Genomic DNA, 22409 nt, shown 5'->3' with positions numbered 1-22409 from the left:
TGTGAGCTTGTAGATCCGCAGTTTGAGCTATTTTCACTATTTTTGCGTGTCACTGTCATACAGGTTGAAGAAAAGAGGCAAAGCGGTATGGACTTGAAATTATTATTGGTTCCAATGGTGTCAATACGTATTGGCCTATCTGCATGTAATGAATTGACCATCCTCATAATCTAGCTAATAATGGCTTTAGGACACCAAGGGGGCCTCTAAAGAAGATGAGAGCCTATTGATCCACAAGACAAATGCTCTTTACAATGTTAATAGTCTAATTTGCTTTAATGATTTCTCCCAGCGTTTTCCCAGTCAAGGACAGGATAATATACACTTAAAAGGGGATTCAAAGCTGTAGCATAGCAACTAGACGCTTCCTGTATAAAAATGTAGGGCATCTGAGTCGAAGGCCTGAAATTGATGATCAACCCCGCCATTAGTTTGTCTTTATTTGCTTCCTTCCAAGGCAATTATGGTGGATTAATGCTTTTCTGTAGTACCATGAGCCATAACATTAGCAGTATCCATTTCCAGAATGGACTGCCCATGCCTAATAAACAGTGTAATAAGATTTTAAGGTCTTCCTTGATGTGGCATTCACGTACATATTGTTGTTATAGACGTTTAATGGGTCAAATTTATTAATCAATTCTCATTAACATCACAAAGACAATCATAGGCCTTATAATCAGCTTTTGTGCACCTAAACTTGTTCAAAATGATTGTGTTGACTATTGACATTTTTAGGCTACATCAAGTAAAATTTAAATGAACACTAACTAATACTGTATATTATGCCTTTCTCATACAATAGTTTAGCATACACCGAATAGCATATTTGGATCCTATCTTCCAAGTGACATGGAATCCCCTTGATCAGAGGGGAATTTTAAATCTAAGACAAAGGCATATTGTGGTCCGTCGCGCCGCAGACATGAGGCATTGCTTTAGCAGCCACACAGGCATAAATGACATTGGCTTGTGGGGGGAGATAAAATGCAACTCTTTAACATGCTCCGCGTCGACTGAGTCACATCTGCCGTTGACAAACAGCTAAGGAGTAACCTGAGTCTATGTTCTCTTTACTGGCAATTTTTACATTTTATCATTGAAGTCAATGAGCCAATCTGCAATTTGCGCCGTGGAGAGCGGGATGAGTGTATTCGGAACCCGGTCACACACCCAATCTCCTACTAAAGAGCAGCGATAATGTAATAATGCCTCGGTGATGTGCCAGGCAGTAATGGTGCTGAACATCTCCCATTCATCCAACACTACCTGATCATTGCTTTAACGGAATAATACATTACGGCTGGAAATAGCTGTAAACCTCCAACTTTATCTGGGCGGAATGTGCACTCCTTTTTTACCTCGGGAAATGTTCCCCCGTTCCCCTAATAAAAAAAGGCAGAGCTATCAGGAGGGAAATGAAAAACGAGATTGAGACCCTTCCGCCGCCTCTGATGAATAGGCAGCGGCACAGATACAAAGGCTACAGCCCTATTCTTATTTGTAGCCTACAGGCTGTGTGTGTGTGTGTATCGTTATAAAAATGGGTATTATAAACTTACCATTTCTCCCACAGGAAAATAAAACACTGGAGGATGTGCTATCCCCCCCCCCCCCTCACACACACACACACACACGCACGCACGCACGCACGCACGCACGCACGCACGCACGCACGCACGCACACACACACACACACACACACACACACACACACACACACACACACACACACACACACACACACACACACACACACACACACACACACCCGCAACGGTAAAATAGGTTTGATTGACCGTTATTTTAGGGTTTCTTAGCCTTGTCAATTGCCCCTTCCTTGACGGATGACACTTAGCCGTCTGTCAATAATGGCCTTGGTAAGTGTGTTTAAATGGACCAGCGCAGGCTAATGTTATGACTGTTCAACCTATTAAAATTACTTCCTCTCTTATATATAATTACAAGAACGCCGGGAAGGTTCGGGATTGGACAGGTACAAATTGCGAGGTACACGATGGCCACTTGAGCACTGAAGTGACATCAGGTACATAGCGGTACAGGTGCTGCAGCGGAAGAAGAAGGCCGTGCTAAAAGTTACAGATGCGTAAAACGCGAAACGCTGAACAAAGCTTCTGGGATAATTGAGAAAAGACCGAGGCCCCGGGAAGGTGACATCGGCCATTAACCTTATATCGGGCCATTTTGTAAATCAATGTCACTCACGTTTAATAACAAGTGTAATCAAAGGAATTATGCAAATTTAATTTGATGCCTCTTGCATTATGCAAATCCCGGCCAAATATAATGGATCCTGACACCTGACCAGCCCAGTATACAGCCTGGGTGGGTTCCCTTGTTAGGCACTGACTACTGTCAGAGACGCAGGTTTATGAGGAGCAGACAGACTGAGGTGAAAGGAGAAATATGTACACGGCAAAGATCCTGAGTGTTAACTCTGAGAGTGTAAAAAATTGACCCGTATGGCATTCCGCTGTGCAGCGAAGAGCCACAGAAGCACATGGTTATTGACCATAATGCATCGTTAACGCGTTGTGCGGTGATACATTTTGCATCGGGGGGTGACAATAAAAAGCTCGCACAGACCACTCGTAATTCCTCTCGCGCAGCCATTACGAAACGTTGCTCGGAAAACGCCATGCACGCCACGAGCTGCTGAGCCCGTCGTCGAGCGCACAGGCAAAACAACAGAACGTGTGACAGACACGCCAGGCAATTTCCTGCCGATTGCATTAGTGACCAACATGACTGCATGACCCGGCAGCTCTGACAACAACCCCACAGACACAGTGTTACAAGTGGTTCATAATAACAAGGGGACTCCTGCTTCACATCGGACGCACTCAACTGGTTCACTACAACCCAATGTTACGGAGTAAAACAGCATGTCATGCTGCCATTGGACATGGTGAAATGAGATTAGATGAGATCCATTTTCAAAGGGCGCAGGAAATGGCTGGCCACCTTTTTTTTCCTGCGGGTTCCCTATACTGTACCAATCGAAATACACAAACACCGAGCCCCTTTCATGCACGAACGCGCGAGCATGGAAGTTGTCACGCGTGCAGTATTAACTGCCGCTATCTCTGCTGTCGGAGGAGGATGGAAGGACATCCATATTCTGAGCGACATGCCCTGTTTAGAGGGTCGTCACTAGATGGCCACACTAGCAAGGCCAGAAGTCTATCTATACCAGTGAGATCATCGGTAAGCAGATTTGTCTATTTCTATTAAAACTTGTATTTTTTCTAGCTTACACTGCTTCAACAGGGGGTCCGGGAGGTTTCTTCAGAGATACTGCAGGGGGGGCCGCCGAATCTTTTTGGCAAAGGGACTACTAGGCGAAGAGGTTTGGTATAGAGGGAAAAATGAGCAGAATAACTACAGAGCCAAAGCTCAAGCTTACAAAGTGTACTGAGGGTTTAAGTGGTTAAATGTCTGAAAATAATCCCTGTTTCATCTCTCTCTCAACTAAGGGGTCCTTGGGCTGAACAACATTTAAGACACAGAGTGAGTAGACAGAAATGGTGCCATTTTGTAATGCATTAGTGAGGACCAATCACATGAAGATATGGTTGAAACCAGTTGAATTTGTCTTGTAATTAAAGCATCGGTTCAGTGTGGTTATAAGCTCAGCCATACGATCAGAGATCCCGTAATGTAAATTCAATCGAGACAGATTCAGAACTCCGCAGCTGAATCTGCTGTTATTATAACGTGTAGAGTTAAGAATATTAGGAGAGTAAACAAAGACACGTGGACAGGACGTGGAGGGCTGAGTGCGGGCCAAACAGGCCAACATCCTCTCATCCACATTCTAATGGGCCGTGCCCCCAGAGGCAAATGCAAATGAAAACATCAGCAGAGGGTGCTGTTTTTATTTCCCTTTTTTTTTTGACGATTGGGTTCCCAGATTGCACTATGGGAGACTATTAGACCAGTGGTTCTCCCCCAAGTGGGGTCCCCAGATGATTAGCTTAATGTAAAAAATAGTCTCAACGGTAAACAAACCTACATACAGTAAGTGTATACAGGGTATCTGCACATTTATAAAGTCACAATTTAAGGACTTTCAAGACCGTTTTAATACCAAACTGTCAAATATGAGGTAAGCAAGAGGCGAACATTTTGAAATGCTCAAAAACGCCTCGCCTACAATTCCAAGTGCTTGTCAGGGTGGGGGTCCCCAGTTCATATATGTTTATTTTGGGGGTCACAGCCTAAAAAAGTTTGAGAACCTCTGCTAAGGTTAGGATAAAGATCTCGGGAGGACCTTTCAGTGGAACGTCCATACTATAGGATGTTGACCATCTAGTGAGAACCATATTTTGAGGGAAGGTAAACTGACATGTAATACGGAATGCATATGGCATACAGTATGTAGCCTAGTGTTACTACGGCAACTGTAAGCACACAACACGTTTTTTTTCCCTCTTCGTTATCTTATCTGACCTCTCCGAGTCCTACGGGTATGTGGGCTAACAGAGATATTTCAGATACAACACAGACTGATCCCATTACCTACCCAGCGGCCTCTTGTGTCTCAGCAGCATGACAGTCAGACAAATAGTTGTGGGATATCCTTAATGAATGCTGAACGACTAAGGGTTAATTGCACTTGTTAGATTAAGCTAATGACTACACCCCAACGCCCCCCCCCCCCCCCCAAAAAAAAAAGAAAGAAAGAAAGGGGTTTGTACAAATGTACTGACAAATGCTGCACAAGAATTTCACCTCACCTTTACCTGTATTTGTGTTGTGATGATGAAAAGTTTGGGTCAAGTCAGTACACAACACAACTGTTTGATTCATTGCACCATTAGACATAATGGTAGAGGTACTAATCTTCTTAACCACAAGTCCTATTTAAAGATTTTCCAAATTAGCCAATCTACAAGCTCATCGCATCTATTAAAGTCTTTCACACGCCAACAGGGGCATAAATGCAGAATAGCCAACGCTGAATATTTCACATTGACTCATATAGTTGATTCCTCATTCATAGGCTACAGGTTGATGCCCATATATGCAGTGTTGTAGCTCAAAATATCAACCTTATTCCAAATAAAAACATCATGCCACTTTATCGCCGCGCCATACACAAATATTTCGATGTTGTCAATAGCCTCTCTCTGCTCTCTCTCTCTCTGAGGCTATGCTAGGATCTGTTTGACTCCAACAGCCTGCAGTACTAAAGAGGCCTTTATAGCGCGAGGCACTCCAGGAGTAAAATGAGGTTCGATCTGTCCCAGAGGTAGCCCATCAAAAGGTGGGGAGGTTAGTTAGTCGTCACGGCCATCTAGACCTTGCCCTGTGAAACCCTGCCAGAATCAATGCTAATTATGCTGCCATCTGCGAGGTGGCTGTGCTAGGTTGACACCTGTTCACTTTCCAGGCGACGTACAGAAACTTCAATCAAGCCGGGGAAACAAGACTCAGAGAACCCTGCCGAAAAGGGAAATGAGCGGTGAGTGTATTGACAGCGCCCATAGATCGTGGATATCCAGCGGTTGATTGGAGGCCGGTCATATAGGCTACGCCAGGATGGCTGGTCATCACTTAAATGGCATCTGGGCTGATTAGGTTCCGTATCACACCTTTCAATTAAATCATCTGTCCATTTCAGTTCTAGTGCAAAAAGAGCTGGGGTTTTTTTGTACCGTGTTTCTTGTAACGCCTTATTACCCGTTGTGAGGTGCCGCATACAGTTTGTCGTCAATTGTACTGTAGATGTCTAATTGACCATTTAATTTTTTTCAGCACAGTTGCCCCTCCCCTAGAATCCCAAGTTAACCTACAGTAGGAGTGTGACAAACATCCCCGTCCGGATAATCCATCACACAAAGACAGTCACTCAGAGGACGTCATTAATATTTTCCGTGGGATCCTCTAAACTTTGGGAGTCTGATCCAGCGGGCCACATTAGTCGGAGTGTTTGCAAGAGGAAACCAATAAAACAGGTTTGGGTGTTTGCTCACCGAGACCAGGGGCCTGTCAATTCTTTGCCCCTTGAAAGAGAGCTGCCATTAAGGGGACATGAGAAACAAATGAGGCCAATTTCTCCTCCAATGTCCCATCTGATATGTCAATAAAAGGCCCGGCAGCCGCAGGATGCGCCGAGATGGATTTCCCCTCGCAGTCAGACAATCAGTGGAATACATCTAACTTTCCTCCGATAGGTGAATCGCTCAGACAGAACCGACGGACTGGCGTTAAGTAGCGAGCGGAGCTCTGCTTTCAGACAAATATATGAATGAGATTTACTTCCAGGGTTTTGTTTTCCCATCTTGCGAGATAAGATAAGCCTTGCAATGGATTTGAATTGTGTTTGTTTGGCTTTTGACAAATAAAATTGAAGCCATGCAGCCCCGGAGAGTGAAATCTCCCTCACAGGGATGATGAGAAAATAAGGAGGTGAGCTACCATTTGACACTACTGTAGATCACAACAGGACGGAGCTGAGTGTCCAAAATCTAATTCCAACAGCAGCAGTTAGCACACCTTTCACTCAGCAGGGGGTATGACATCATAAAAACGAGCCCCAGCCTCATAACCATTTGAACCCTTGTTTACTGGGGTCCGCTAGGCCTCAAGTAGGTCCTTGTTTTCCCTCGACAGCCAAAAATAGCCGACCTACAAGCTCACAACGCATCTCATTGTGTCAAGCAATACAACAAGACTCATAACGGTCACTTGCCAAGGCCAAATAGGATAACCTAGGGCAACCTAGGACAACTGTTACCTTACACTACTGGAACAAAAGTTGTACTGACTCTGACCTCTAAGTACTTTACCAGAGAGGGTTGCTTGTGGCGTCTTGCTGTGGTAGCCTTTCTTGCTTTTATTTTGTTTTTTATTCTTGATTTATTTGCACTGACTATGGTCTCTTATTTTTGGCCCTGCACTATTGGGTTGTGTTGGTTGAATTGAGTACTATTGCTGTGTTGATATGGCGGTGAGATACTTGTGTTGCACTGACTAGCATTGACTGTTATGTACACTTTTGTTTGGCACTGCTTTGTTAAGTTGTGCTTTGAGTATTGCCTTTTTGTGTGTGACGTGTCACTTATGAGTGTTGAATGTTTCTTGGTCACTTTATGTATATATTTGTCTTTACTTTTTTTTACTGTACACAACAGTACTCTTTTTCTTTTTCTTACTTTGTAACTAACCTTTAACTGCTGTGCTGCCTGTGGGCAACTGAATTTCCCCCGTGGGATAATAAAGGTATCTATGTGTTGTGAGCTTGCAGATCTGCTATTTTCAGCAAAAGTTCTACTTTTAACAGAGTATTTCTACATTGCAGTATTGATACTTTTACTCAAGTAAAACATATGCGTACTTCTTCCATCACTGGCGACACCAAACTGCTGCTGACTTCAGATCTGATTCGCTGACTTGAGAAAATCTGGGTTTTAGGCACAGGGTGAATTGGAGCGGTGCAGATACAAGTAATGTGACACTTAACTTTGTTTTCTCTGCACAAAATAATCGTGCTGCTTATGCTACATACAAACATCTATATAGCGTTGTAATAAAAATCTAAAAAGCAGTGCAAGCGCTATGTTTTATTCAGCCCAGATCCAAGTCTGACAGACAGAAATGAGAATAGATTACAATTGGAAATGCCATTATAGGCCCACATGTGTGGTTATGATACTTACATGTTAGAATTATAGGCTCATCTGCGGAGCCCACAGCATCGATAGGCATTCATTAAGTATGCAGCTCATAAACTCAAATGTTTTTCAATAAATATCAGGGGAACGAGGTTGGAGATACTCCACATTCAAAGACTTACAATGGCAGCATATGTTGAGGTGGATTGAGTCCTCGGGCTCCAATCTGGCTCTCTCTCCCTCGGACTTAGAAGATAAATTACGTGGGCTATTTTTCTCATTATGTTAATCAAAACACTCGCCATATGCATTACTATTATTAGATTGGTTAACAGAAGACATCCCGTTTTTAAAATGTGAAATTGTGAGACTGCGCTTTAATTGATCACGAATGCACTTCTGTTTTCCGATATGAGGGAGATAATTCAACAGCTGGCCTTGTTTATGTCTCTTGTTAACACGTTATATATGTTTTATGGTGTGTCAATTGATGTTGTTGTGTATTACAGCCGGCATCTATTTACCAAGAATGCCGCAGTGTGCGGCGGGGAACGTAAACGACACATATGGTGATCAAACTCGATTTTCGGAATAACGGCAAGCCCTTTAATATATATCAGAATCAATTGTTTTCGGTTTCCCTCCCAGAGCTAATTATGTGCTGTGGCACTGTTTCTCAACATCTGGACCGGGGACCGTCAAAGGTACAAGAAATTGGACCCTTATGGGTCTGTAACTCTGAGAGTGTGCAAATGGAACCAAAATGGATCCTCACAGGTCCATTTGGTTCCACCACTGGTTACGCTCTGAGTAATGATGATGTTTAGGTATCATTCTAAACGTATGTTGCTGCTGTTTCACATACAGCCAACCAGTTGAAGAAATAACAGATTGATGCTTTAACGGTACCTTTGCTTTTATTACATGTCTGAGACCATTCATGTTTATGGAAGACACATGCATTCTGCTAGTTTGATCTGAAATAACTACGGTAATAACCGAAAAGCTCAACAAGCAGCAGCGTGTGAGCTTGTAGATCTGCTATTGTTGGTGTGCAACATGCTTCCAGAGGAGACATGCTGGGCTTCTATGGAATCCAAATGACTGAAATCAGTTGTGGCGACTGAGAACTTTAATTCATGCATTGAGGATTTTACAGCGTAGATTAGCATCCCAGAGATTATAAAATGGTATAAAATAGTGTTCCCTGCAGGGCCTAATGCATATATCAAACTGGGCCTTAAGAACGGTTGAGCATCACCTATACCAGGGTTGGGCAATTATTTTTTCCATGGGGCCACATGAACAACAATATTGTGGAGGGCCGGGCCAAGAGGGAGTGCTCCCCGCAAGATGTGCTATCTGCAAACTAAACACACAGCTTTACCTCCGACTTCAGTAAATAAATACTTAGTAGTCCAATTATTGTTGAAACCCAACAATCCAATTATTACGCATGTGCTGATGTACGCATTGCGTCCATATGTACGTGAATAAAAAACGTCAAAATAAAAGCAATCCAGCTTTAGTCCATGCATGAGGGAAAATTAGAAAATGATTTTATTTTGTAATTTGCCATTAACCCTACACGGGCCGGTCAGAGTGAACCAAAGGGCCGCATACGGCCCCCAGGCCGCACAATGCCCACTGCCCAGGTCTGACCTATGCTATGGCCAGTGGACAGAGGATGTTTTGTTTTTTATGTGACCTCTTCGTCGGCTAAAACAAACACGAGTGGTGCAATTGTGGGCTTTTAAGGAAGTCTGAGAATGTGCATTGGACCACTTGAAGCTCTGCTAATTGTTCTTTGAGCCGCATGTCTTCTGGCACCGTCTTAAACTCCAAGGTTGCACTTACAGCATCCCGGTCGTCCTTGACTGGAGCCAGACGCGGGTCTAGAGAGGGCCGTTTGTGCCAACAATGTCATTGTTATGGCCTTTGTCATCTCAATTAGCAGACGGGTGCTAAAACACGGGGACTCTAAATGGAGGCATCAGTGTTAACCTGGGACACAACACACTGGCCATAAACCCCCAGCACTTATGCCTAGTGCTGACCACGCTGTTTGTCTCTCATTACCCGTCCAATGGCAGTGCGGCACCCAGAGGTTACGCTAATGACCCACTCCTCTCACAAAGTTGCACCAGCAACTGTCCCGCAGTCATCAGATGGAACGTATGGAATGGCTACAGTGTGTGTGTGATGTAGGTGTACAGTAAGTCATTTTCCCACCACCACCACCGACAGCAGCAGCATCACAGCCACTCTGCTAGATCTATCACCACTTCCACATTTCACGTTCATTAAGTCATTTCTCCAAGCGTCGCCCTGAGATGGGCGCTTCAGTATGCTATACCGAAAAAGAAAGTTTGTCATTGGGGGGGGCCACACCACACGGCCAGTGATGGAGTGTTAATGCCGAATTTATACTTGTCACTTGTTGTCACTGTGACGTGTTTGTATATGTGGGACTACGGATGGAAATAGCTTCTAGCTAGCTTCAGCAAGTTCACATAAAATTGATTGATTGAAAATTGTATTGATTGATATGTTCATTAATATACACTGTCCCGGAAATAAATAAATAAAGAATCATAAGGTGGTGTCCGGCCCCCCCAAAGAAATTGCAGATCTACAAGCTCACACTATGTTCCGTAAGGGACACCATTGCATGACTATAAGTACTGTATAATGTATCAGGCTTTAGTTGAACTCTGGACACTTCAAGGTCTATTTTTTTTCACTCACGGGGTTAAACTAACACTCAGGGACATGGCTTTGTGTATATCCGCTGACGCAAAGTGCGGTTGATTAAATTAGGCCTATTTTAAGGTCAATGTATTTCTTTAATCGGTTGTCCTACTTGATCATGCCAGGGAGCTGCGCTGCTCAAACTCATGCACTTGGTAATTGTTCCTTTTGTCTGGCTCGCTGTCTGCACTCATATTTTCACGGGTTTAATGTTTCCAGCATTTCGGCACAGGCAGTGCACGTATAATGCTGTGCATGTTTAACAGTCATTTCCATAAGTAAGTGCAATTTCTGTACAGTTTGTCCCTGTGTAATGAAGTGAAATCTTGTTTGTATTCCCTCTATTTCACAAGGAAAACCCACTCAAGCAGCTACCCGGGAATTAAAGCGGCTAAAAATTAAAAACTGGCTCTGTCTTTAACTGAATGTCACACGATTAGGAAAAAAAAAAAAATCAATTGCTTGCAATGCTAAATAGTTTATTTGTTTCCTCCGTTATACTTCCGATTTCACGTTCAGCGAGGGCTCTTTTTTATCGTTATTGTCTTTCCGAGTCTATAAGTGACCTTAACAAGAAAAAATGCAAATGACGTGCGGGAGAAAATGGCTAACATTTATTTATCCTCGCTGTTCTCTTGTCTTGTTGGTGTCATTAGAACAGCTCGCTGCGTCCCATTCTCTCCCATTATCTCAGCTATCAGCGCAGCCCAGCAAGATTCCAACAGGGCTATAAATACTTCCCCTGGACCACATACGGCTCGCACATCATCTCCCAGACACAGCTTAATGATGAAAAAAAAAAAGATCTAATGTCTTTTTGTCCCCTTCTTCACATTCTCACAACTGCACCAAAAAAAAGAAGGAGAAAAAAAAGCAAGGTCCGCCAGCTTGGGAGAAGTTACACATACATTTAGGTAAAAAAAAAAGAAGAAGGGAAAAAAAAGGCACATTTGCACCTAAACATCAGGAAGACGTTAGGAGTAGGAATGATGAATGTCTGTCCTGATCTTCCCCTGGCATGGTTTCTTGTCGGCTGCACCAGGGTCACTGATGCCGGCTCCCTCCAAATCCATTAGAGCGAGAATGCAAAAAAGGGACACTTTATCTGAATCCATTACAAATGGATCTATATCTTATGTTTAGGGCCAAGGACACGATTTGTATCACAATGCAAATATCTATCATTAAATGTTGACAGTTCATTTTTCCTGGTGAAAGAAAGAAAAATGTTTTCTATGCAGCAGCACTCTACGCTGTTTTATTTTTTTTGCTTTATTTTTTCCTGATAAGGCATCGACAAAAGGAGTCGGATCTGATTTGTTGTCCGAATTGAATGTTTTGTCATAATTCCATAAGGAGGAAGTATCCAGTTTAATGATTTGTATTGTAAGATTACAGGTAAATAGTATGACAAATATCCCTAAGGATGAAAAAATATATACATACATAATATGATGTGAAGATACCCATATGCATTGTAGGATATTGAGAAGTAAAACAATTTCCTGGCATGAACTATCTTACAGTTTTTTTCGATTGCTAAAACACAAAAAGTAAAAATTAGGCACAATTTTCACAACCTTTACTTCTGTCCCCAATCGCTTGACTCAATTTGTTACTACTTTAGATTTCCTTATCATATTAGACTCTGACTTTACTTCTTTACACTCTGATGTCAATTTCACATCACCTTGTTGTCAAAACACAACACACAATCTTCAGGTTTGCACACACTTCTCACATAAAATCTCAAAGCATCAATCCACAACACACAAATATTCAAATCTCTAAACTTTCGGGTCTGGCGTCAATTACACATCAACCTGTTGTCTGCACAGCTGAACATTGAGACAGGAACCGGAGGCAGAGATAGGCACAAAATACATTTTTTTTTTTATACAAAGGTACAAATACCAGCTACTGTCACCAGGATAGTATCTTGGTGACAGTATCCTGGTCAGTATTAGACCAAGTACTGACCAATTTCTTTCAAAATATTCTTTTGTTTTTTGTGCCCCTCTCTGACCAGAGGCATGATGCCTAAATCTACTGTAAATCAAAACTTGTTTTGGATGCATATTTGTGTGCTGTTTTATGTTTGACTATGAAAAAAGTAGGCCTACACTGAGTCATTTTACAAAAGGAGAAATATCTTATTCTCCAGAGCCATGGTCATTCTTATGGTGTGTTCAATTTCGACAATTGTGTTTTCAATTTTGCTCTTCAGTGTTCTGTACATGCTTGGTAGTGTTCAGCCAAAAGCTTAGTTGTGTTTATTCAATGAATGGTATGTGTGTGTCATGTGAAAATATGACTGTGTTTACCAAATGAAAACACGAGTTCCATTTTGTGAACATGTTAAGAGATTTGATGGCAAAGAGTTGTTTTGCAAAGGGATGCCAGGGTTTAGCAATTTGTGTGTAATGTTTGGAGTTTTGTGTGTGCAGTTTTGAAAAAATCGTACAGTTTTGAAAAACGTGTTTTAGCAATCGAAAAAAACTGTAATGTAATGCAGAATAAACAAATAAATAAATTAGTAAACTGCACCACATTGCAATATGGGCAAATTGAAAATACCACACAGGACATAACAAAGACAGAGTGGTCTTAAGGAAAATAAGTCGTGAGGAGCACACACTCTAAATAACTTTTGGAATTGCAGCAACGAAGGAAACATAGAATGCTGCTTAACTATGCAGTTGCCACCGTTGCTACACCGTTGACTATTATCCCTCGCAAAGGAAACAGTCTCTCTGCTCCATCATGTAACCTCTCCTTCAGAGGAAAAACTGACACATCATCATTTTTCCGCAGCCCCGCAAAAACTTGTGGGGCAGTTTGTCGGACGCTGGGAGCTGAATTGCTGTGCACATGGCTGGCCATGTCAGTCAAAGAGCAGAGAAGAAGCGTCCCGTTGTGTCGCTATCTAAATAATGGCCATAAAGCGTGGCTAACGGTGTCCTCTGAAACGTGCTCAGGTGGAAAGGACTAGACAAACAGAGACGGCCACCGCAGTGCTCTCTGACACAGAGGACAAAGTGAGGGCCTCATTTCCTTCCCCTAATCAGTGTTTACATCCAGCACAGTGTGCCAATGGGCTGGTGACTGAGCAAGATGGGTATCAATCACTGGTTGGTTGTTCTGGCCAGGGGACGACACTCTAATGCACAGGCATACAAACACACACACACGCACACACTCACATGCATGAACACACGCACGCACGCAGGCACGCATGCACGCAGGCACGCACGCACGCATGCAGGCACGCACGCATGCACGCACGCACACAAGCGCGCACACTAAGTCTAAGATGCACTCTAGCAAACTCAGACATACACTGAAATGCACACACAGACATGCACACACATAAAAAAGAAACCTGCAATAATAGCAACGGAGCAAAATAAGTTTACTTAGGACAACAATGGAAACAATTAAGTCCCTAGGACTTTTTTTGTGTTAACCTTTTAGCCCAAGTGTTTCTGTACTTCGGTGCTGTTTACATCTTTGACTATAAAGTATTCAATCAATCAATCAATAGCATTTACATTTCCCTTTAGTTTGGGATGTAGTGAACAAGAGTTAAAATGTTGTAACGCGCACACACGCACGCACGCACGCACGCACGCACGCACGCACACACGCACGCACGCACGCACGCACACACACACACACACACACACACACACACACACACACACACACACACACACACACACACAGAAAGACACTCAAATAAACAGACACAATTACACATGCATGGTTTTGTGCAAACACATATATACACAATTACACTCATGCACCATGTTTATTTTTGCAGGGATCTTAACCTGTCTCTTCTTTTGTGACCTATAACTCATGCTGTGTGTGTGTGTGTGTGTGTGTGTGTGTGTGTGTGTGTGTGTGTGTGTGTGTGTGTGTGTGTGTGTGTGTGTGTGTGTGTGTGTGTGTGTTTGTGTGTGCGCGCGCATGCGCGCGTGCGTGTTTCTTCCCTGTCTGTCAGTCTATCTCTATCTCCTTTCTATCTATCTACTGTATCTATCTATATATCTCTCTCTCACCTGCTCCCTCTCTATTGCTTGTTTTCTCCCTCTCTCTATCTATCCATCTCTCTCTCTCTCTAATGGGTGCAGAGAAATTACAGCTAATTAAGGATGTAAATGGTGGCGGAGAGTGACAAAGAGCTGCCTTCTAATTCTGCATTAAATTGTCTCTTACCTCAGCAGAAAAATTTATCAGAGGAGGCAATGTCAACTTTTACTGGGCTGTGGGTTATTTGCATTCCTGCATGCATTATTTCTGGGATGTGCAGTGCCTACAAAATCTAGCCGTCACTGCTTCTCAGACACTGACCAACCGGATTTAAAAAAGGAGACTCAAGGACTCCTGTGACCCTAAAGTCCTCTAACTATCCCTGCTATAATGTAGCGTGAGCAAGTAAATGTACAAGACATCCTAGCTACAGTAATAGCTAGAGATGGATGGATGGGTTGGTGGGAAGTTTGATAGATAGATAGATAGATAGATAGATAGATAGATAGATAGATAGATAGATAGATAGATAGATAGATATTTAGATCATTTAGATCATTTAGATTGATTGAGCTAAGCTTCAAGATAATAAATAAGTAGTCAATACACACACACACACACACACACACACACACACACACACACACACACACACACACACACACACACACACACACACACACACACAGACGTGGTATGTGTGCATATTGCTGCCTCCTTTTAACTCCCTTTCACAGATGTTTACAAGGTCAAATAATTAATACATGGCCATAAAGGGAGACTAAATGCGGGTCAAGTCGCAATAAACGCAGCGCAACGTGCGACAAAAGAACCCGGGGTGAGACACCGTAGCTGGAAGCATTAATTATCTTTGCGACCATTCTTGAGGTGAAAGCAGCCGAGTTGAGGCCCGGCCAACAGGAGCGGTCTACATGGACCGCTAAGTCAGAGGGCACGCCAGCAAACATGTGGTATGTGTCAGCCGGCGAGGGCCGAGAGACCTGGCCGTGAGGGACGAGACTGATTAGAAGTTTATCGGAGCATTCCTGCAAAGTCATGATGCCACGCAGAGGCTCCCTGATCAGAACAAAGACATTAATAATATGGTGTAGCTGCCTGGTACGCATGCAGTACAAGTTAACCCAATGGAACCAAAATGGACCCTTAGTTAAAGGTGCAGTAAGTGAGTTTTTTGCTGTTATTGTTCATTTTGATTCTGAAATAATCAGGGCAGGGTAACGTTTTTATCCACTCTCCAGGATAAATGATAAAGGCTGAAATTAGATTTTTGTTTATTAAAGAGTCGATAAATGGGGAGACCCATTGAACAAACACTCTAAATAGCAATGATCACTAACTGAATATAAAGCTTTTAACATTTTCACAAAAAAAGTGTTTTAACCAAAAAGTATCACATACACTAACTAAAAACCTAATCACTACTGCACCTTAAATATCCATTTGCAAGTATCCATTTGTAACTCTGAGATGCACGAATGGAACCAAATAGACCTTTACACGTCCATTTGGTTCCACTTGTACAATACATTCTCAAGAGTTATGAATCAACGCTGACGATTTCACAGATATAAGAGCCATTGTGGCCACACATTGCGTGCGACCTTACGGTGGCCCAATAGATCAGCTCTCATGGCCATTGATTGACCCCCCAAGTGAAGGAGCTCATCATTCTCTCAGCTGTTCTTACATCTCATCCAGCTCAATCCATTTACATTTAAGCACAGCTCTGCTCGGCCTAATTAGTTCCATGGCTCCATTAGTCTACATTGTGGTCAATCCATTCATCACTTTGCATGTTAGTTAAAAGCCCATTTTTCTGATCCTGTCACTTGTTCTCTTTCCCTATTACTGTTTTTCTTTTTTTTTTCTCCTCATTTTCTTTTCACGCAAGGGGGAGGAGGGGGAGAGGAGGATCATGGGTAACTAATTATCAAGGGGGACAAGTATCTGCAGTAAGCCAATTGTATTGGTACCTTGAGTATACTAATATTTCAACTGTCCTCACCTATACCGTCCATCTCCTTTCCCATGAAGCAAGGCGCTCGGGTCAAAGACTGTTAACAGTTGAGATTTGAGAGGCAGAGCTACAAAGTGCAACAATGACCAAAAATAAACACTTTTGATCTGTATTTTGTGTTAGTACGTCCATGCATGCAGAATCCTGATATTTTGCTGCAATTAAGCGACAGAAGTCGACCTCAACCTGTATGAATGAGGCATCAACTATAATATATGATATAGTTATTTATGTGAAATCACTGTTTGTTTTCACATCGTTCATTCATTACACCCCTGGTGTGTAAAGACCTTAAGACGGAGATACTGTAGAGAGTAAAACAGGGTGACAGAGAATTAAGAGGAGGGGGGGGGGGGGGGGTGGGGGGGGAGGCATAAGACAGGGGGGAGAGAGAGAAAAAAGAGAGAGAACGGATGGGAGTGGGGGGTGGTAATGATCCCCTACATCGAGAGACTTGGCTCACCCACTGGCATACTGGCTCACATGGTCCAGTAACTCCAAACTTGCTGAGGTCTGAAACTCGCATTATGCCTCAAAAAAGGATAAAAAAAGGCAGGCAAGCAGGACCTGAACACACTCGAGCTAATTAATTCTCAAACATAATGAGACATTATCATGTCCACGATACACAGTTCACCTACACTAAGGGTGTACAGTAGTTGTTATATGTGATAAAAATGTGGATATTATCAGACTGAAAAAAAAAGACAATCCAAATTGTCTGATTTTGCAGGACGCAACACTCATTTTGCATAATATGTCGAATGTCACAGCGAACGTGGTGGGTTGAAAGTGACATTTACAAAAAGCAGTACATGCCTTCTCATGCACACGGAACGGACTTTACAAGAGACTTCAAAAAGAATCCGGGTGGGAACGGTGCGACATTGTACACTTCCATCCATTGTGTTCTGGAGTTATACACTGTAAGGCCTTTTCGGGGAGTTGATTAAGGTCCCATTTGTATTCAGTGGACGGCGGTTCGCCCGCCCGCCCGCCCGCCACGGTCCTCACAGCTACAGCATTATGTTCACCATCTTGCTGTGGACAAGTGCATAGTGCAAGGATAGCTCTCAGGATGATTCAATGCCTAGGATGCAGGCGAGGTCCCAGAGAACAGAACTCATTTCCAGGCCGGCTCTCGCCGAGCGAACCCCCCGAGTCCCCAGCAGGGAGACACCAAGCAATCTAAAGGCCTGCGATGCCCTCCCACAGTATCTGGTGGCCTTTCACTCCCACATCCTCCTTCCAGCAGCTTCACTCGCTCTCATCACCAGTCTATTCTCCCTTCCTCTGTCTGTCAGTCTGTCTGTCTGTCTGTCTCTCTCCCGTTAAGGTTATAGCATCTGAAATTGTACAACCCTCTCTCCCTCTCTCTCCCTCTCTCTCTGTGTCTCTGTCTCCTCTATACCCATGATGCATTTGCACAAGTCTGAGGCGTCTCGAGTCTATAGTACGGTATATGGCATTGCTGGAAAAAAACAATAACAGGTTTCCAGGCTAACGATGCGACATTGCGCCACGTTGTTAGCTCTGTTAACTTTCTCTTTTTTTACCCCCTCCAGTCCCCCCCCCCCCCCCTCAAACCTCAACCCCCACCACTCATCCAACCACACCTGCCACACGTCTACCACCATCACCACGGCCGAAGCCGTGGCAGCCGCCAACGTCGGCCGCCAACGTCGCCACTGTTTGACCCCCATTGTCGTGGCCTGCCGCAGCACGCCGTCCCCAATTCACGGACGCCAAACGCCTACATTCATCTGAGCTCGGAAAAAAAGAAGAGGGGGGAAAAAACATCATTTATTTTGTACTTCCCAGATAATTTACTTTTTTTTCCCCTCCTCTTTTTCTTCTTCTTTCCTTTTTCTACAGGAATTCTCCATTTCCCTATAAAATGAAAATTCATCTAGAATTACATCTTATGTCATCATTATGTTTATTAAGCGTGGATGATGTATATGAACAGCGCTGGCTTGCCGCTGAGTGCTTAATGATGCATAAGATTAAGCCGAGCCTCTCAGCTGCGCTGTGACTCCCCTCTGGTACCCATACTGCCGAGGCATGCTGGGAGTACAAGCTCCAAACGGCCATCAGGTGAATGGAACTAACATCTCTCTTTTTGTCTGTGTCTCTATACGTGTGTGTGTGTGTGTGTGTGTGTGTGTGTGTGTGTGTGTGTGTGTGTGTGTGTGTGTGTGTGTGTGTGTGTGTGTGTGCGTGCGTGCGTGCGTGCGTGCGTGCGTGCGTGCGTGCGTGCGTGCGTGCGTGCGTGTGTGTGTGTGTGTGGCAGTGCGGTGTGCCTAAGTGTGTAAGTCTTTGTGTGTCTGCTTGTGTGTGGGTCGCGTGCGTGTGTGCGCCGACCAGGCGCGTGCCACAGAGAGACGGTATATTATTATCATGATGCTTTATACTGTCTGTCCACCTATATTAGAAATAACTGGCCTTCGCCTTGCTCACTGTGCCGCTATAGTATCATGCTGCTTTTTCTTCGTCTTCTTCCCTTGTCTCCTCCCTCGTTCATCCCTTCTCTGCTCTCCTGTGCTTTGCTCCCACACTTCCCCTTTATGCTGTACCTTCCCTGGACTCTCTCTCACTCCCTCTCTCCCTCCCTCCATCTCTCTCTCTCTGTGTCCCTTCTCAGGGGCGTCACAAGGGGGGGGGGGGACTGAGTTACTAGGTACCCAAGATGGAGGGGCCTTAATTATTTTATACTTTAGCTATTGAAAAATAGCAGATGTACAAGCTCACAGCATGGCCTCTATTTTTAAAAGTCCTGAAAATGTGTGCAAATCTTTGTCCGTGGCCAAATACATATCATTTTTAGGGTCCTTCTCATGAAAAGGTTTGAGCACCACTGACATAGAAACATAGATTTTCCAAAAAACCTTAGAAGGATTTGAAACATTCAAAGACTTTGAGCTTGTATATCTGCAATTTTTCAATAGTTAATGCACAAAATAATGCATAATAATAATGCGTTCCCAGTCTAAATGGGTTAAACCCCCTCCCGCTATGAAGAACATTCATCGGGGGCCCACAGTGAATCCTTGTACCCACCCAGGGCCCAGAATTTGGTGCGACACCCCTGACCCTTCTCCATTCATTTCTCCTCTCTCCTCCTCTCTACAGCCAAGCCGTTGTTTTTGCCGCAGCAGTCTATGACAAAAACATTATCCTTCTGCTGCTAAACAATCCAATAAACCTCTCCACAGGGAGGAGGTTAACCTCTTGTCTGTTCGACTGATGCCTTCCAGAACCACGTGACGGCCTGCCACAGTAAATTCAAATCATTAGTCTCACACCCCTCCCTCCCCAATCCCCCCCCCCCCCCCCCCCCCCCCCCCCCATCAAAAGAGAGAGAGAGAAAAAAATCTTCTATTAGTAATGGAGACCTCGTAAGAGACCTTCCGCGGAGAGAGCCCTGCCTTCGCAATTCCCAGTGGAGAAATCCCGCGCAAAAAACTAATTCTACTTTTAATAATCTGTCATCAGGACCAGAGGCAGTCATAAATTATGTGGGGAGCCGTGTGCGGGAGCGAGCCACAAGAGGGAAATCAGGGTGGGAAAAAATCAAAGCCCAAGTTTGACAAACTTTCCTGCAAGATAAATAATAACTTACAAAAACGCCGGGATTAGTTGTTGGGTCGCGGCTGAGCGCACAGTCAAGCCATTCCAATCTGCCGATGCAGATGAAGAATTTATAGGTTGAGCCCATCGTTTGTTTTCCCACTAAACTCCCCTCCTTTTTTTTATATATGCATCTCACCTTTTCTCCTCTCCTTCAAGCTCATTATATTCACGGCTTGTTGTCTTACCCTGGGCTGGTTTTATCATTAACTCCTCTGGTGCCAGACACAAGTGCTTGGGAGAGAGAGAGCGTGCATGTGTGTGTGTGTGTGTGTGTGTGTGTGTGTGTGTGTGTGTGTGTGTGTGTGTGTGTGTGTGTGTGTGTGTGTGTGTGTGTGTGTGTGTGTGTGTGTGTGTGTGTGTGTGTGTGAGGGCCAAACGTGCCCATGAAATTTGAGAACACGACATTGTGAGGACACTTTTCCTCGTACTCACTCAGAAAATGGTTGTTTTTATTGAATCAAAAGATTTGAAGAGTCATGGGATTACAATTGAGAAACGATTCAGGATGGGGTTAAGGTTGTTAGGATTACACATTTAGAGATTCGCACATCGGCGTCACACACCAAAAATAGCAGATCTACAAGCTCACATTGCGTGGCAGTGTGCTGTGTTTTGAGCTTGTAGATCTGCTATATTCGATGCACAACACCAGCAAACCAACTATGTTTATTTTATAGTTGGCAAAAAAAAGTCTAGAATGGTATATTAATAGTAGTGATAGTACTGTGTGTGCGTGCGCGCGTGTGCGTGACACATTTTAAAGGTAGAGGCTTGTTGTGTGTATACGCATGGTGGCGGGGGGAAGGGTACGCTGGGCCCCGGCTGAGGGACATTACAGCGGGGAGAGCGCCTGGCTTCTGTCGTAAAGTAAATAAAAGGGAACGACGGTCCCCTCACCACTCTCGCCGTATTAGTCACAAACCAAAGGAGTTTTTTTACGGAGGCCTTGACCACCCCTGCTGCACCGGTGGGGCCAACAGACCTTAATTGACCACTAAAACAAAGGAAATCATCACGGGGGAGAGAGAGGTAAAGGTTTGGGGAGGGGTGATGGAGAGAGAGAGAGAGAGAGGTGCGTTTGAAACATGACTGAGGGGCTCGGCGAGATCGAGGCAGCGTGAGGGAAAAGGCCATCAGCCGCAGGGGTCCGGCTCTTTGTCCCCGTGTCAATATCTCCGTAAACCATCGACATGCATCATAATCGCGCCCTTCTATCAAGTGCAGGGGGACTAAAGAACAATCTCCATTAGGTGACAGCGTCCCCGGCAGGTTGATAAATGCCCCCCCGACGAAAGGGAAGGAATTGCGTAAAATAAAGAGGCATGTTCCAACAAGTCTTGTCAAAATGGTATTGATTTAATCATCTGCAGAAATACACATTCTTGGTTAGTGTAGCGTGCAGCGGCGAGATGGCAGCAGCAGTGGCGGTGGCGGTGGCGGCGGCGGCTGGGATACGCTTTGCAGTTGTTGACGCCGGGACGCTCTCCCTCATTGGGTTTGCAGGTGATGAAACACACGCTGAGCCGCGCTCTGATTTCTTCCCCCCTCCCCCTCCCCTCTTCCCTCACTGTCTCTCTCTCTCTAACCTCGCCTACCAGGCTTTCTCCCGAGAGAGAGCCTGGTGTTCGTTCACAACAGAGCGTTTGGTTTCCGCCTAAAGCGCGGAAACCACTAGAAGCGGCGTCGCTTTGATTTGGTTCCCTCCGTTTGTTTCCCCAATCCCTTTTAAAATGCTGGAAATGCTACGTAGTCTTGCCAGTCGCTACGAGTTGGATTAAAAGATGCACATACCAAACGAATTTTTCGAAAGCAAAACTACGCCTCATCAAGGTGTTTATTAGGTCGGCCCTAAAAGTATGTCCTTGGGTGCAGGGGAATATTTTGGGTTAAAACTGAATCCGGTTGATAGTTCCGGCCAAAGCGTAGTCCGTCTAGGACTACAACATGACGTAAAGTGGTTTCCGCTCCCGACCGGATCAAACCCCGTAAAGTGAAGTGATCCCAGACTACTCTCTCTCCAGGCCAGGGGTGTCGCACTAAATTCTGGGCCCTGGGTATTTTAACTATTGAAAAATAGCAGATATACAAGCTCACAGCGCGGCACAGAGTGCCGCGCTGCGAGCTTGTAGATCTGCTATTTTTGAAAAATCAATGAAAATTGAATAGTCTTTGAATATTTCAAATCCTTCAAAGGTCTTTTGAAAAACCTATGTTTCTATGTCAGCGGTGCTCAAACTTTTTCATGTCAAGGACCAACCAAAATGATATGTATTTGGCCACGGACCCCCATCTCAAAACATTTAGTTCCAGGG

Source organism: Nannobrachium achirus (assembly GCF_963921795.1).
Source record: "Nannobrachium achirus genome assembly, chromosome: 18".
NCBI classification, from domain to species: domain Eukaryota; kingdom Metazoa; phylum Chordata; class Actinopteri; order Myctophiformes; family Myctophidae; genus Nannobrachium; species Nannobrachium achirus.
This window is presented reverse-complemented; position numbering follows the sequence as displayed.